Source organism: Cervus elaphus, chromosome 20 (genome assembly GCF_910594005.1).
Source record: "Cervus elaphus chromosome 20, mCerEla1.1, whole genome shotgun sequence".
Classification (NCBI taxonomy): domain Eukaryota; kingdom Metazoa; phylum Chordata; class Mammalia; order Artiodactyla; family Cervidae; genus Cervus; species Cervus elaphus.
In genome coordinates this window covers 99,743,310-99,755,677 of record NC_057834.1, presented here as the reverse complement: position 1 = coordinate 99,755,677, position 12,368 = coordinate 99,743,310, and the positions used below count along the sequence as shown (strand labels likewise).

At 39.5% G+C, this 12,368-nt stretch overlaps 1 protein-coding gene across 7 annotated transcripts in view; it reads left to right on the top strand.

The window, feature by feature from the left end:
- SGIP1 (SH3GL interacting endocytic adaptor 1) overlaps positions 1-12,368 on the top strand; it is a 228,277-nt gene that overhangs the window by 50,295 nt on the left and 165,614 nt on the right. The window lies entirely within an intron of this gene.

The following is a 12,368-nucleotide window of genomic DNA, read 5'->3' as shown; positions in this document are numbered from 1 at the left end:
CCAAACCAGTTTTCAATCTACTTCTGTATTCCCAGTAATTCTGCCTTGCATAACTCTCGTTTCACTTTTTTCCTAAACTTTCCATGACATCATGACTCCAAATCTTTGTGGATTTCATTCCCACTATCCAGAATTTCCTTGTTCTCCTCACATAGCAAATTACTCATCCCAAGACTGTACACGATATATTTGCCTTTGAGACAAAGCATTCAGTTAGAATTAGTCATTCTCTCCAAGTTTCCCCTTTATCCATGACTCTCTGCAGATCTTACTACATTCTGTTGTAACAACCAAGCTAATGTCTCTATGTCTCTGTATTCCCAGCACCTCAGTAGGGCCCAGGAAACAAGGAGTGCTTGATAAGTGTCTATCATATGAATGTAATGCCTGTAGAGTCAATTCTTTCTTTGTGAATGTCCTCCTGATGACCTAAAGAGAGCGAATACAGAAGCAGCATTTTTCTGTCTTGCAGTTTTTCTCCAGTCTTATAAATCTTCCCAGATATTCAACTTCTCTACCATGGAAAGAAAATCACAATTCTAAACTTCCAGGCTACAGAAATATGTTAATATTTCATTTGTAGACACCAGCAACAAATTAACTGTGTCATTAAGATTTAATGATTTTTTAGACTAAGCTGGGATTTATCTTTAGAAAAACATTGAGACTTGATTCCTTTAATGAACTTTTTTTCCTGACCCAGCAATACCTAATTTCTACTTAATTGCTTTGTGTTGACATTAATTTTAGTTCTTTGGGTTCCTCCCCAAAATGTATCCTCATGGAGGCTGCTGCCAAACTGTTTGCCTGCAGTGTATTATTTTTTTCTTAGAATTCTTGAATTAAAAGGTATAAAACCATGTGCTTTCCTATGGGGTTTTTTTTTTTTCACTTTAAGGTGCTTTATGTGTTATCACTCTAATAGGAATTTCGATCTTTCTGAATGACTGATTTTTTGAATGATTTTAAGTCAAATAAGCCTTTTTTTTTGTGTGCAAAGTATTGATAGTTGTAACCCACAGGGCTTTGAATGTGTGTGTGCATCCTCTAGATGAATGAATCACCTCTTCAGTATGATGATAGGGTATTTTCAAACTCCTACAGCAAAGACAAGAAAAGCTTGGTTAATGAGAGTGTACAATGTGGTATATCCATAAAGTGGGGTGTTAGCAATAAAAAGAATGAAGAACTAATACATGCTACATGGATGAACCTTGAAAACCCTGTTCTAAGTAAGAGGGAATAATCACAAAAGACCAGATATTGTATTATCCCATTTATACAAAGTGTCCAGAATAGGAAAATCTGTAGAGAGAGGAAGATCAGCGCCTGTCTAGGACTGGAAGGGTTGGATGGAAATGGGAGGAGACTGCTAATGGGTATAGGATTTCTTTGTGAAGTGATTAAAATGCTCTAGAATTAGGTAGCTGTGATGACTGCACAAGTTGGGGAACGTACTAAAAATCATTGGCTTGGAAACTTACTGTATATAAACTATATCTCAATAAAGCTGTTCTTTTCTTTAGCACTTAGGCATGATCCTCAGATACATTATTTTTATGGTAATGCTGGCTGGTATATAACAAACAAACTCAGACGTTATGGTGGCTTCACACTATCTAATGTGCCTTCTCATTCCCATGATGGGTATCCCTGGTAGGTGAGGAGTATCCGATGCATTCAGTCAGAGACCTAAGTTCTAGCCGTCTTAAGTCTCTAGGTCTTCAGAGTCCTCTGTATGTAGCTGGGAGAGGCACAGCCATTTCTCTGCCCTCTCACTTGGGAGTATCACTTTCACTCAAGTTTTGTTGCATCACAGAGCACATCTAATTGCAAGAGACTCTTGGAAATATAACTTTGTTGTGGCCCACAAAGAAGAGGAAACTGGTTTAGCAATGGCTATCTAGTCTCTGGGATAATGACCCCACCCTTCCCATTCTCTCCATCCTCTCTCCCTTTTCACACCTTCCCAGCTTACATGTGCTTATCTCCAAGTCTTTCTCATAGTTTACTCATCACCTAATATAGCTCTGTATTATACATTCTAGGTCTTTAATTAGGCCCATATAGAATACATCTGATGCCGAAGCTGAAACTCCAGTACTTTGGCCACCTGATTCGAAGAGTTGACTCATTGGAAAAGACCCTGATGCTGGGAGGGATTGGGGGCAGGAGGAGAAGGGGACGACAGAGGATGAGATGGTTGGATGGCATCATCGACTCAATGGACATGGGTTTGAGTAGACTCCGGGAGTTGGTGATGGACTGGGAGGCCTAGCGTGCTGCGATTCATGGGGTCGCAAAGAGTCGGACATGACTGAGAGACTGAACTGAACTGAACTGAGAATACATCTAGGGCTTCCTAGGTGGCACAGTGGTAAAGTATCCACCTGCCAAAGCAGGAGACATGGGTTTGATCCCTGGGTGGGGAAGGTCCCCTGGAAGAGGAAATGGCAGTCCACTCCAATATTCTTGCCTGCAAAATTCTGTAGACAGAGCATCCTGGCAGGCTACATACAGTTCATGGGTTGCAGAGAGTCAGATACACTTAGCGGCTGAGCACAGTACAACACAGTATACATCTATTAGAAAGATTAGACTGTTTTTAATCCTTTAAGTGGGAGGAGAGTACAGTTTGCTTCATATGCAGCACATGGGGATTTGTCACCTTGTCCTTTCACTCCTTAATTTATAGTCTTTGTGATCAAGTCTTTCTTTAACAAGTCTATTCTTGGTACTCTCCACTTAGCACATTTAATGGCTCCCACTGCTTGCAGATATAGTTTTCAAATACCAGGCTGCAGACTGCTGTGAGTCCACAGTGAAGTGGTCAAAATTAAGACGGTGTTGTGTGTGTGTGTGTGTATGTTTGTGTTCAAGGTCGCCAACCACCCTTGTTCAAAAATTTTGTTTATTTAAAGATTGTGTCCTTCCAATCTTTGGGATGTGATTTTTTTTTTCTTTCATGAAGCCATGGCGTTAGCTATTTATTTTAAATGTCTTTTCTTTCTAAAATAGATTTAACTTTATATCCTGTCAAAATGTGTGCAAACATGTACTTTGAGAGCCATGGAGCAAAATGATGTCTTTTGAGAGAAAAGTGTATAGAGTTGCAATTCACAGAACACATGGAAGGTACATCCTCTCTGTAGTCCTAATCACTGATGTGTCATTTTGACCTCTGCTTAGAAGACGTGTGTCTATATATGGTTCATGGGGATAAGACCGGGTGTCTTGGTTCATATATGGTTTATGGGGATAAGAGTGAAGATCTTCTGGGAATTTAGGGAGTGTTGTAAAGAGGGTGAGAGGTCTTATACTAGATCATGTGTGAATTTCTCATAGGATTGGTAGTGATGAAAGAACAGCCTAAAATCTTAGCTACAGTTTGTAGAGGAGGAAAAACTTCCTTCTCCCCCTTTAGGTTCTGTGACTGGCCTAAGAGTTAAACTGACATGAGGCAGATTAAGAGGAGAAAAGCACATACATTTATTTAATATTTTTACTTGTACACAGGAATCTTCAGAAGGAAAATGAAAACCTGAAGAAGACATTAGGCTCCCAAATTTATAAACTTTTTAACACAAAGAACAATAAATTGGGAGGATGTGACAAGTCAAAAGGGGCGTGGGCTGGGGGCAGTAAATTGTGGGACAGTGACTAGGAAATAAATGGGGGAAACAATGTAAGATAAGGGTGATTTTAGCAGGTTTATTTGTACAGGTCCCTTTTGGTGTCAGTGCCCAGTGTCTGGTGATAAGAATGTGCTTCTCTTCCTAGTACAGGGAATACACCTTTCTCATGGGAAATTTTATGACCTCCTTTTAGGTAGAAAGGGAGCAGTCAGAGATCTCTTCCTGCACCTGCTCTTTCTCAAGTGCCTTTAGCTCAAAATAATCATAATGCCAAAGCAATATATTTTGGGTGGCACATTCTGAACCCTCCAAGTCCATAAAGTGCATTGAAAACACCCAATTTCACTTGACCAACTTGCTCATTATTAAAGTTGGCCTTATATATACTTGGAGACATACCTCAAACATACTTCTACTTACTGTTGCTTTATAAATGAACCACTTAAAAATTATAGTCCAAAACCTCAAAATGGACCCAAGTAGCCCTATTTCAGATTTAGTAATTTTCTATTCTCTCAAACCCATGTGTGTCATCATCCAGCATGTGGCTCAGCATGGGTCCTCATGTAAGTTATGCCAGGCTGTCGGGCCTCAGTGTTCACCCGTGGAAATGGAAAACGGGGTCAGTCTGATTCCTAGTGTCCCTTCAGTTCTAACACTGTGGAAACTGAATGATTCATGCTTGGTGCATATGTATTCTGTGGTGAAATCGTATCAAAGGCTTTATTTTCTATCTATGGTTAGATTATGACAAACCTCAAAGAAAATAAAATATGTGTTGTGTGTTTAAAGCTTACATGGAAACTACCCATCATCTGGGTGTCTTGGAAAGAAAACTAGAGATAGAGTTTGTCTTTGTTATCAGTGACCTGGGTTCTACGTGGATCTAGGCTTCCCTCCAACAGTAGTGGCTTTATCCTTACACCAGGAGCAGTGTGAAACTTAATTCACTTCAGAACTTTTCTTCCTGGGAGCATGCAGACACGAGCTGAGTGAAGGTGCCAAGATGCAAAGGGGGCCAATATTGACTAGTGTATTGCAGCAGCAGGTAAAAAATGAGAATAAAAGGTAAAAAGATGGAGATGGGATGTGTGATTGGGTCCCTCTGGAGTCATGAAGATAATTACTGTTTGAAAGTTGTTGACGAGGAAGGAGGTACTGAGTTAGCATTAGCATTTTTCTTCTTGAAAAGGAGGCCTAACGGAGAATGTATCAATGTGCAATCAGTGAAGTTGAGGAGGAAGGAGAATACCTTTCTGTTAGGTAAACTGGAATAACTGTAACCAAGCTGCTTTCCATGGCTGAACCTAACTGGTTAATCCCACTGTGATGGGGTTAGGAGCCTGGATTTCTAGAGTCAGTAAACTGGGTTCAGTCTTTTTTTAATTCAGCTACTTTTAAAAAAGCTTTATGAATCTATGCAAGTATTTACTTTCGCAAACCGCAGTGTCCTCACCTGTCAAATGGAGATGAGACTATAGGATAAGGATGTAAAGGAGGCTTCCTAAGTAGCACAGTGTTAAAGAATCTGCCTGCCAGTGTAGGAGATGCAAGACATGCAGGTTCGATCCCTGGGTGGAGAAGGTCCTTGGAGGAGCAAATGACAATCCACTCCTACATTCTTGCCTGGGAAATCCCATTACAGAGGAACCTGGTGAGCTACAGTTCATGGGGTTGCAAAGCGTTGGACACGACTGAGAACAAGCAAGGATGTAAAGAGATGGCAGAGCCAACACATATGGTGAACCTTCAAGGAGTTGATAGCTAATTTTATCACTACACCAAACATTAATCCACATCCTGAGATCTCCTGGACCAAACTCTTTATCATCACCAAGTTAACTCCAAAACTTCCTCTCTCTAAGTTTTCTGAAACTATCTGTGGTCTTGTTTTTTGTCTTCCCTTCCCATCTTCCTTTTTTTTCTTGTCCCTTCTCTCAGCTGGTAGCAGTGGGCAGTGACCACATGCCAAACTTCTTGAAAGAGTAACCATGTGTCACCTGAAGCCTGGGCTCTAGGAATTCTCCTTCAGTGATTACAAAATAGACAAGGGGAGTGACTGTCTCATCTCCCCTCCCACATTCCCCCAGGGCAGACCAGGGGCCTGGTCAGCGGGTCCTGCCTGGTGATTGGCATGCAGCTGCAGCAGTTACAGCTGAAAAAGCCCTGTCTTATCTGGGGGGAAGGGCAGCTGCTAGGGTGTTGGGACACACTTGAATGTCCCAAATAACTGCTGAACTGCTGTTCACTGGCAGGGAAGATGTTTTCCCAAATAAAGCTCAGGCTGCCACTGGGACTGTCTTCCTCCTATCTCTGCTTATTAAATGTTTTTTTTTCCTTCTTCAAAGTCCATTTCAAGTATCAATTCCTCTATAAAAGCCTTTCTTGGCCTCTCCTCTGGACTCCCTTTCCCTCTTATCTCAGACCCCGTGTTTGACACAAAAGCTTGCACTTTTTTTTTTTTAATGCTATACAATTTTATTTATTTATTTCTTTAATTTATTTTTATTAGTAGGCTTGTACTTGTATCCTTGACTAATCTGGTGATATAGTCCAGTGCCTCCTCATGGAAAGGAACCCCTTAGAGAATGCTTGTCTTTCATAGATTGAGTCTGAATGGTTTAATCTACGTTTATCTTGGTTTGATAAGCATTCTCTACTTTGAATTCACTCTATCCTTGATGCTTAAAATAACTGATTAACTTGATGGCCCCTGGCTTCTGATTCTGACCCTGTGGCAGGCTGGTCACAAGGGAAGTACCCAGAGGAGCGAGGTGACTATTTTAACTGGTGGATGTTATCTTCAGTCATCTGTACTATAGTGACAGTTGTACTTGTTTCTCTCCCTTAAGCAAAAAGATCCCAGACATTTGTTTTTCTACATAAAAGTAGGCTTTGAACATAGCAGGTACTCAAATGATTAATAATTTGAATCTGATGAGCTAATTTACTTAGCTACCTAGAAAAATGTTATGAATCCGGTCCTATGTATGTGTGTGTGTGTGTGTGCTGCATACTGAGAGAGAAAAAGATAAAAAGGGGGAATAGGAAAGACACAGTGCCACCAGGCTCAATCTTAGGTTACATTTTGATATGTTTCCTTCATTTCTTTTGCATTTTCCCTTTCTATAAGAAGTCAAGATTCAAGAACAGATGATCAATTTTAGTTTCAAGATTCATTTCTAGGAATTATTCTCCTATTAAGATCTACTCTAACTAAAATATCACATTGCTGTTTATAAATTAGTGTGACTTTTTCAAGATCTTATGTCTTGCAGAGACATTTACATTTTAATATTTCCCCATTAACAGATTTAAGTTCCTGCTGTGTACTGATATTGGGCATTACTTGGGGGTTGGAAAATATCCAATGTCAGGTAACAATAGTTCTCTATTCTGGCTGATCATCCAAGTCACATGGGAGTTCTTATTCCTGGGCCCATCCCTGGAGTTCTGAGTCAGAATATCTTCAATGGGTCCGGTGCTGGGAGTGTATCTTTAAAAAGCTTCCCAAATGCAGCAGAGGAACAACTGATGTAGGAACCACTGGGGTAAAAAGATTGCGTCCTGCCCACTAGATATAAGAAAAACCCAATCACAAGCTTTTATTATGTTAAAGTGAAGTGAAGTTGCTCAGTCATGTCTGACTCTTTGTGACCCCATGGACTATAGCCCACCAGCCTCCTCGGTCCATGGGATTTTCCAGGCATGAATACTGGAATGGGTTTCCATTTCCTTCTCCAGGGGATCTTCCCAACCCAGGGATCGAACCTGGGTCTCCCACATTGTAGGCAGATGCTTTACTGTCCAAGCTACCAGGGAAGCCCTGATTATGTTATGAAATATATAATTTACATATTTAAAGCACATTGCCATTTGTGAAGCATTTTATAAAGTGGTCTTCTATACTTCATTCTTTCTGAAAGGTTTGTAAAGCAGTTGTTTTTATTTTGTCTTCTTTATTGGCTATTGAGGCAAAGATATAAACTGATTTGCCTAGAAACCCAAAGTCCTTACCAAGCCTAGATCCAAACACTGCATATCCCATGCTCTTTACTCAACAAACAAATTCAGTGGTCCAAGGAATGTGTTCATGGTGAACAAATATCTAGCACAACAAACAGAATTTGTGGGGCATCTACAAGGGACACTGCTGATCCAGAGACATCAGTAAGCATGTGTTTTCTGGATAAAAATCTAATGAGAGAAAAAGCATAATTTTTCCTCCTTCTCTTTAAGTATTCTAGTATTTATGGTCTTACTTTTGTTTGTTTAGGGGTTCCTAAAGTCATACACATGTTTACTTGTAGGATTAGCCAACTTTCATTGTTTCCGTTGTTTATTTTCATGCTCTTTCAAAAGTGAAAGTGAAGACTATATTGTAAATCAACTATACCTCAACTTAAAATGTTTAAAAGAACAGTCTATAAAAGAAAAAAATCAATAAACTGGAATTTATTTTTAAAAAGAGAGAGAGAGAGAAGCTGTCACTGCCCTTTCTTCCCGCCATGTCTGTACTCGATAAGCCCTTTCTCAAGGCTACTTGTCTTTAGCTTCACCCATTTTTTAAACTAACTCAGCTTTATGTCAGTTCCCTGGGGACATCCATTGAAATATATGACAGTAGGCATAAGCTGATAGACATATGGGTGCCCCTTGTCAAGAGTTTTTATAAGGTTTTATAAAATGATAGACATAGTCATTTCACAGAATAGAAAAAGAGAGCTATATAAGGGATAAGAACAGATATATAGTATTAAAAAGAGATATCCAAATGGAATTAAGGAAGAAGGCAGACGTCCTGTGAGACAAACTTTAAAGCTATGCAGCCAGACCATGGTTCTCAAATTCTGTGCACTTGACAAGCGACCTGTAGAATAAAGTGTGCATCTGAGAGGTTCTTCATTCATTGGGCCCTGCTGGCCTCCCCAGTCTCACACCTTCTGTTCCAGTCCTACCAGACTACCTGTGGTTCTCACAACATTCTTGCTTTCTTATCTCCCTTGGCTTTGGCTCATGGCACCCATTCTGATGAAAATAAAAATCATCGATTCTTGCTCCAGGGCATCCTTTCCTAAGGTTATAATACCTATTCAAAACTGGGTTCAAGTGTTATTTCTTAACCAAAGCCTTTTGGGGCAGCACTCTCACCCAAATAAACCCAAATAAACTGGCTATTCTCTCTTCTTCCCTGTCTGAGTAAATGCCAACCTTGTTCTTACAGTTGCTCTCACCAAGAATTTTGAGTCACTCTTGGATTATCTGTTTCTTGCATACCACGTCCAACTATGTTGTTGTTGTCAACCAACTATGTTGTTATCTCTCCTGTCAAACTGTGTCCCCAATACAATCATTTCTCGCTATCTCCAAAGCTTTCACCTTGGTCTAAGCCACAATCTACCTTCAGATGGGTTATTTTAATAGCCTCCTAATTACCATCTCCATTTTCATCTTGGTCCCATTTCTGTGTATTCTCTACATGACAGTAAAAGCGATCCTTTAAAAAGTGTAAGATGGATCATTCTTTAACACACTCGAATAGCTTTCCATCTCCCACAGAGAAAGAATCAACTCCTAACAGTGCCTACAATACCCTGGGAACCTAGAGCCCCACCATCTCTCCAACTTCCTCTTCTACCTTTTACCACCACATTAGGGTCCTTGTTGGCTCCTGTACTTCAAATGTCAGGATCTTTGCACTTGCTCTGCTTTTAACTGGAACCCTCATCCCTTGACAACCACGTGGTATATGTGTATTCTCTTATTTCCTTTAAGTCTTTGCTCACATAGCACCTAGTCAGAGAGGCCTGTCTTGAGCATACCACGCAAAATATCAATAGCAAACTCAAAACTCCCCACTACCTGATTCTGTTTTTTCTTATGCAAAGCATTTCTCTCTACCTGACACAAGATATATTATTTATTTGTTCATCATCTCTCTTTCCGTATACAGCAAGAATTTTTTTCTTACTATGTCTTCAGCAGTCAGTATAGTGCTTGATAGAAGTCTTTTGATCTGTCAGCTGTGACCTGGAGAAAAGCCATCATAAATGCCAAAGCTTAAAAAATGTGTGAAAATAATTGGAGAAATTTATTTTGTGACTTTTTTCTTGACATGATTACTTTTTTTATTAGTGGGCAGAAACTCAAGACCTTCCGTCGAAGATGTGAGAGTAAATCTCACTACCTAGGCTAATAAAGCTCAATCTGTTTAAGCTGCCAGTTTGTTAATTTAAAGCAATGTGTGCATGTGTGCTCAGTCATGTCAGACTCTTTGTGACCCCATGGACTGCAGCCTGCCAGGCTCCTCTGTCCATGGAAGTTTCCAGGCAGGAATACTGGAGTGGATTGGCATTTCCTGCAACAAGGGATCTTCCCAACCCAGGGATCGAACCTGCGTCTCTTGCGTCTTCTGCATTGATAGGCAGATTCTTTACTACTGTGCCACCTGGGAAGCCCTTAAGGCAGTATACTATATTGGTTTAAGTGTCAAGGCTCTGGAGTCAAGCTTTATATTTTTAAACTCTAGCTTGAACATTTACTAGTTGTGTGACCTTGAAAAATGATCACTTATCATTTCTGGTCCTTGTATATAAATGGGGATAATAATATATCATTTCATCATGTTATGAGAGAATTTAATGGCATGTATTCATAAAACTCTTAAAATAGTGCTTTGTAAATAGGAAAATCTTAATCTTAGCTATTATTATTATTCTAGAATATACTTTATTACTTTTAATTGCACATAATAACTGTCAACAGGGTATTTCCTAGTAGGTCCTCCTGGTCTTGACTCAAAGAATAAATAAAAGCTATTTATGAAGAGTATCTATTTCTATAAAAGTAGTTCATATATTAGGGTCCATACATTTTCTTAAGTTTAAAATACTTTGCCTGGCACATCCTCAGTTCAGCCCAAGCCAAGCTATTCTACATTCTTCATTAGAAAACTCGAAGTTAGTAGAGTTTCATTTTGTGTACCCTGCGAATGACTGAAGAACGATTGTTTTAGCAACAGCAGAGCACCAGACGTAAGTTCGGTCCTGATATAGTTAACACTTTAACATTAAAAAAGCAAGACTGGAGACTGGTACTCAATTTTACTTCACCAAATAAAGGAAGACACAGAATGTTCTTTAGAGACAAGCAAGTAGATTTTAATTTGGCTTATTCTCTTGTATTTAGTTGAATTTGCCTCACAAGCAACCATTACCCAAATAGCACCTGAGAGTCCACATGAGTTCTCAAGAGATAACTCTTCATTCTGCGTATGGGGTGCTTGTAGCAGATAGTGTGGGACCTGGCGACCAGTGTGTATCTTGATAGAACGCAGCATTCCCACTAACTGACGTCTTACTAGAAACGAGGTCAAGTCACCAACTACTTTGCCATCAGGAGAGTTATACAAAGAGAAAGAGAGAAACATTGAAGTATAGCTCAGAGAGGAAGATGATGGATTCTGAATCTCACCTCACAGAAAGGAGAAGGGACCACGTAGTTAGTGATGAGAACAGCATTGGAATCTGTCTCCTCAAGTCCGTTCAGTGCTCTCTCCACGCTCCCGTGCTTGTAGGGCAGGTGAAAGAGGTTGTGAGTTATCTGGAAATCTGGGTAAAGGTCATCTTGATTTTAAAAGGACTCGTAAATTCTGAATGAGAGTAAGTGGACTCAAAGTAACAGGAGGGATATTATAAGACACCACATTTGTGAAACGTTGCCTTTTTGAAAATGAATGGCTTTGCTCTGAGGTATTTTTTCTCTGGGGACGTGACCAGATGAGCTGGCAAGGGAAGATAGAAGGACTATCCTGTCCAGCAGCCCTTGTAGGAATTAGTTGTGTGAAAGCGGGTCAGGTCTCAGGCCTACAAACGTGAATGGAGCGTCATTGTTCTCTGGGAGATCTGGGGAAATGCATTTATCCGAGTTTTTGATTAAATGAGGGGAAAACACACTTCACAGACTGAGCACAAGTTTGTTTTGTTGTTGTTTTTTTTTTAATGCAGGGTTTTGCCAATTTATTTCAGTGGAAAACAGTTAACTCTTTCCAGTCAGAGACATAGGAAGCAATTAGAGCTATTCTTGCATAAAATAAGCTAAAAATAAGCTAAACAGATGATCCACCTTGAGTAATCTAAGATTATGTTAAAATAATTTACCTTCCAAATCTCATTCTTAAACCCTCAGGTCTTTGTTTAGTTTAATAGAGTGACAACCACTTGTACTATGCTAGAAAAAATGAGTATTAACCTATAGGTACAGCTTACTTTAAAGTAAGCCCAACTTAAATTCAGATTTATGAAAAATATACATTAGGAAGTTTTTTTACTTTATCCATTTTATAAGATTCTTTAATATATAAAGACTCTTATGTGTTTGACATCAATTGATTCATAAATATCTGAATTACACTTGGCTGTTTATACCCTGCCTAAAAAAAATATGGTTATCAAGAAGAGGGTGAGATAGGTATGCATATAAGTATTTTGAATTATACATGGTTTTTCAAATAAAACACCCCACTATAATGGGATGCCCCAAAAGGCTAAGTGGTTTGGACAAGACTTGAAGATGAATTTATGCAAGGAATGAATCGTCAGTTCTGAAAAGTAGTAGAAAAATTAGGAGTATTCTCAAAGTGTGGTCTATAAACTACTTGCACTAGAATCCCTTAAAATGTTATTATAAACTCAGATTAACCCCATTATACTGAATCTCAGGGAGCGGGCCCCA